Source organism: Macrotis lagotis, chromosome 5 (genome assembly GCF_037893015.1).
Source record: "Macrotis lagotis isolate mMagLag1 chromosome 5, bilby.v1.9.chrom.fasta, whole genome shotgun sequence".
Classification (NCBI taxonomy): Eukaryota; Metazoa; Chordata; class Mammalia; order Peramelemorphia; family Peramelidae; genus Macrotis; species Macrotis lagotis.
The window spans coordinates 42,024,526-42,030,525 of record NC_133662.1 but is presented as its reverse complement, the minus strand read 5'-3'; positions in this window follow the sequence as shown (position 1 = coordinate 42,030,525).

Here is a 6,000-nt window from a genome sequence, read left to right as displayed (position 1 = left end):
TAATCATAAAAATTATAAAGTCTTGAAGGAGGCAGCTAGGTGGTGCAGTAGATAGAGCACTGGACTTGGAGTTAGGAATACCTGGGTTCAAATCTGACCTCAGACACTGAACAATTACCTAGCCATGTGGCCTTGGGCAAGCCACTGAACCCCATTACCTTGAAAAATCTAAAATAAATAAAGTCTTGAAGATGGCCCTCTTCATTTTACAGATAATGAAACTGAGGTCCAAGAAGGCTGAGTGATTTGCCCACTTATTTTCTTGACAAGTTTTGTCTAATCTATATTATGTATTAAATTCATCACCTGCTTTAAAAAGTTTAATGCTTAAATCCCTAATCTGAGTAGCTAGGTGGCACAATGGATAATATTGCACTTAGAGTTAGAAAGACCTGAGTTCAGATCTTTCCTCAGTCACTAAGTTACTGTGTGATCTTGGGCAAACTGCTTTACCTCACTCTATCTTAGTTTCTTCATCTGTAAAATGAGGATAATAACATCAACACCATGAAATTGTTGTATTCATCAAAGTAGATGATGAATGTAAAGTGATTGGAAAACCTCAAAATGCTATACAAATGGTAGCACTTAATTACCCGGGATTAGTTGAATAGTGAGAAGTTGGCTTGCAAAATAAATTTCTTTCTAAGACTGTTAGAAATATCATTCATGGTTATGAATCAAAATGCATTAATATTATATAAATTAGACCACCATAAATCTCTCTGAAAATTTCTTCTTTCTCCACTAAAGAATAAAGAGATGTTTTTTTTATTTTAACTAAGTCTCATCTCTAAAGGTAAATTCTTCAGTTTTTGAACTTGACTTGTTTATTTCCATTTTTAGAAATGGAAAATTTATTTTACAATATCTGAATGGGAAGAAACAAAAGAGAATTCACAGTTCTAAAGGTTCTGGCTACTCATATTTTCTGTTGGCAGCTAATTCAAATCTGAGTAAATTTCCTGGACTAGTGACTCAGTATTTCATTATATAACTAATTAAATCCCTGTATCCTTCAATGTTTTTCCTTATGGATAGTATTTTATTTATTTATTTATTAAAACTGCCTTTCAAGCATTGTGTGATGATACAATAAGAATTCTGTAGAAAAAAATTTTATAGACAAAAAAACAATAAAAATCTTTTAAAGCAAGACAGATTGTTTTTGAAATCTGTGAAACTCATGAGAGGTTGATTAATTTCTCAACAATGCCATTGACTTAAGATTTGGTAATCCAAAGGATAATCATAAGCTTCTAAACATGTTAAAATATAAGATGGAATAACCTAGTATTTAGTTAACAGTGATAACTTTTCTTTGACTTGTTATTCCTGTAGTCAAAGGACTAAAATTAAAAGAAAAAAAATCACCAATAAGGTCTAACTTTAGAGTTTTATTTTGGTATAGAGTTATCTTAGGTTCTCAATGCTTCTCTCTACTCTAGCAGAGGATAAACTTTACCAGGTCCTAGATAATGAGAAAGGTTATAAGTGAATGCTAGCAAAGTATGTTTGCTGACTATGGACTAACCTAAGATCACAGAGAATCATCACTAAAATAAAGACAATCTTTTTTTTTTTTTTTTTTGGCAAGGCAATAGGTTTAAGTGCCCAAGGTCACACAGCTAAGTATGTATTGTCTGAGGTTGGATGAACTCCAGGGCTAGTGCTCTATCCATAATACTACATAGCTGACCCCTAAAGACAATCCTAAACCTTAATATAGAGTTGTTAGTTCCCTTGCCAACAAATTACTTTGTATTTATTTTTTTATATTTCCTGTTGTAACATGTATGGTCTGGTCTCACTTCCTCCCTCCTACCAACACTTTCTGCATTCTCAGGTACTCTTAGGAGGTTAGAGCATTTCTCTTTTCCAGTACCATCATGCTGAACTACCACTGACTCTGTTTTCCCCACATTTAGGCTCCAATGTTAGCATCCTTATTTCATTTTTTTCTTTTGTTTTTCCTTCTTTTATTAATTTAATATTTATTCTCATTTTGTATAATGTTTTTTTTACCTCATTTCATTTTACATTTAACATTAGATTAGATTTTACAAAGGAATATTTACTTCACAAATATAGGACAAATGAACAAACTTTTCCTTCAAAACTCATCTAATACCACATAGGGCATGTCTCTTGAGTGTTGGAGAGGAGGCTCCCACATGTAATTGGGAAAAAATGAAATACTATTAAAAAAACCAGTTCACATCCCAAATAAAACTGATCCTACTAAGTTCATGTTATGATTTACCATGAGTGCTAATTAAGTCTTTGTCCCACTGAAGGTCATTGCTCCTAACTACTCCTTATTTCTCAGATCATTAGTTCTATTCTACCAGCAAAACCTGGGTTCCAGAATCACTGAAGAAGTCTCTACTTTTTTCATACTTTGAGGCACTGATGTATTGTATGAAATTATGGGATCTTGAATGAAGATATTTTGAACTTGGATTCCATTCTTTTCACCAAGGACTGAGCTCTTCCATTAGCATTGAGAATGAGACACACCTGTAGCTAACAGGTCTTTTTTATTGCTTTTGTAGTTAATCAAAAAATCTCTCGATCAGGTGGCTAGCTGCTTGTTGCTTTATTTTTTAATAGTAGGCTCACAATCTAATTGTGAAAGGAATATCTATATTGATGAATATAGATAAAAGGATCATAGATTTAGTTATAGAAAAGACCTCAGAACTTATCTTGTCCAACCCCCCACATTTTACAGGTAACTAAACCAAGGCCTTGCCAGATTATAAGATGTATCACAATCACACAAGTATTAAATAGCAGATAAAATATGATAGAAGAGATGGAAATTCCTTTTCTAAGAAATTTTTCCAAGGAAATTTATTTATTTATTGATAACATCAATATTGCTTTTTAAATCAAGAACTCAAAGCAATAAAAATGATGAAAGAAATATATTCCTCATATAACTTCACTAATTCAAAGGGTTGGCTATCCTCATCATATTTGTTTTGCATTAACAAAACATCCAAATCAGGATCACATTGATGAGTATGTGGGATCCTGGGCAAAGATGCTGTTTTTGGCTTTCCACATCAATGCATTCATGGGTTCCTGGCAGTAAGCCTAGTCTCACACTAACACAATAAACAGTCTGGCAATAAATAGGTCATGGAACATATATTATTCCAGATTTGGCTCAGTTCCTTTTGAAGTCAGTCATTTTGGAGAATGCCTTCAAAAAAATAACAGGTTCTCAATAAGTTTGTTGAATGAACACAGGAACTGGCAAAGTTCACCCCGGAACAAATGCTAAATAGCCTATCTAAGCAGATAAGCAGTCAAAGTGCTGTTTTTTTTTTAAACAATTCAGATATAGACCCATTCCTGACTACAAGTTTGGGTCTCCTAAGGTCAAACTTTTAGCATTTCACACTGATGTCACCAATTGGACAATTTGTCTGCTTTTGTATAGATCAGCAATAAAACGTTAGAAGGGATATCCAAATCACATTTCAAGATCTTTCTTCTCTGTACTTTATATCCAACAAAAAGTTTTCTGGTCAGGTTCCTACTAACTCACTCATTGCTAGGGGCTAGTGGAAAGGAACCAGCTATAATCAATGAACTACTAAGGTTAAGTCATAAAAGCAGTTTTTTTTTGAGGAAGAGGGGGAAATATCAGGTCCAATGATTTTATTGGTGCAGCTATTAACTCTACCAGTATACATCCACAGCTGTTTCAAAATTGCTCAGAAAATTGCCTGAGACAGTGAAAGGTACATGGGCAAGGTGCCACAATAAATATTTGTCAGAAGAGATACTGAAATCCCTGTCTTTCTGATTTCTGCAACTTCATAGAGTAACTACATTTCCTTGTCTTATCACAAGGTAAATCTTAACCTTGTATATTCAACTAGCTACCTGCATGGTCTTTTCTTCCCCCTGATACCATCAGTTCTGTCTCAGGTGGATCACATTCTTTATCATAAGTCCATCACAGAAGTTACTTCCATATTTTTCCACAGTTGCTGTTGCTGATTGTAATTTCCTCCATCCATTCCTCTCCACTACCATCTATTATATTTTCTCTCTCCTTTCACTCTGTCCCTCTTCAAAAATGTGCTGTGGGGAAGCCAAGTGGACAGAGCACTGACCTTGGGGTCAGGAGGCCCTAAGCCCACATCCCACCCCAGAGACCCAGCAACCACCCAGCCCTGTGGTCCTGGACAGGCCACCCAATCCCAGCACTTTTCAAAAAGTAAAAAGAAATTGTGCTATATCTGACTATCCTCTCCTATGATCTACCCTCTCCTCTATCACCCATATCCACCCCTTCCCCGCCCCCCTTCTCTCATTTTTCCTTTAGATGTCTATACCCTATTGAGTGTATATGCTGTTTCTTCTCTGAACCATTTCCAATCAGAATAAAGGCTCCCTCATTCCCCTTCACCTTCCCCCCTTCCATACCATTGCAAAAGCTATATGAAATATCTTAGCCTATTCTACCTTTTATTTCTCTTACTCCCAGTGCATTTCCCTTTCACCCACTGACTCCATTTTTACAGTATATTATGTCTTCAAATTCAGCTCTCTCCTGTGCTTCATCTATAAAGGCTCCTTCTACCTGCTCTATTAAATGAGAAGGTTCATATGAGTATTATCAGTGTCATCTTTCCATGCAGGAATACATGCAGTTTTTCATCATTAAGTCCCTCATAATATCCCCTTCTCCTCCACTCTCAATGTTTCACCTGAGTCCTGTATTTGAAGTTCAAACTTTCTGTTCTGCTCTGGTCATTTCAACAGGAACAATTAAAATTCCTCTGGTTCATTGAAAGCCCATCTTTTTCCCCTGGAAGAGGATGTTCAGTTTTGTTGGGTAGCTGATTCTCGGTTGCATTCCAAGCTCTTTTGCCTTCCAGAATATTATGTTACAAGCCCTATGAGCCCTTAATGTAGTTGCTGCTAAGTCCTATGTGATCCTGTCTGCAACTCCATGATATTTAAATTGTGTCCTTCTGGCTGCTTATAATATTTTCTCTTTGATTTGGGAGTACTGGAACTTGGCTATAATATTCCTGGGGTTTTTTTGGGATCTCTTTCTGGGGGAGATCAGTGGATTATCTCAATTTCTATTTTGCCTTCTGCTTCTAGGATATCTAGGCAATTTTCCTGTAGGAATTCTTTAAAAATGAGGTAAAGGCTTTTTTCCTGATCATGACTTTCAGGTATCCCAATAATTTTTAAATTATCTTTTCTGAATCTGTTTTCCAGATCAGTTGCTTTTTCAATGAGATATTTCACATTTTCTTCTAATTTTTCATTCTTTTGGTGTTGAAGTATTATATCTTGATTTCTCATAAAGTCATCAGCAGCTTCCTTTAGCTCCATTCTACATCTGAAGGTTTTGTTTTCCTCAGAGAGCTTTCTTAAGTCCTTTTCCATCTGACCAATTCTTTTTAAAGCATTCTTCTCCTCAGTAACTTTTTGAACTGTTTTATCCATTTGACCTAAGCTGGTTTTTAACATGTTATTTTCTTCAGCATTGTTTTGGATCTCCTTGACTAAGCTGCTGACTTCTTTTTCATGTTTTTCCTGCATTTCTCTCATTTCTTTTCCCAATTTTTCTTCTATCTCCCTTACTTGATTTTCAAAATCTTTTTTGAGCTCTATCATAGCTTGAGCCCAACTTTCATTTTTCTTGGAGTCTTTAGATGTAGAAGCTTGTATTTCCTTATCTTCAGATTGAATATTTTGATCCTCCTTGGGCTCATAGAGAAAGTATTTGTCAATGGTCAGGTTCCTTTTTTTTCTGTTTACTCATTTCCCTAACCTGTGCCTGGTTTGGGGGTGCTTCCTGAGCTTTTGAGTTTTATTGGGACACCCCACAAGGACCTCAGTGTGTGAGGCTCTGACTGCTCTCCTGGTCTGTGAATGACCACAAGTGTACCCCTCTCCACAGGGCCGGGGGGAGCATCCTTGTTCTATGGGGGGCCTAGACTGCAAGCAGGATCTTAATGT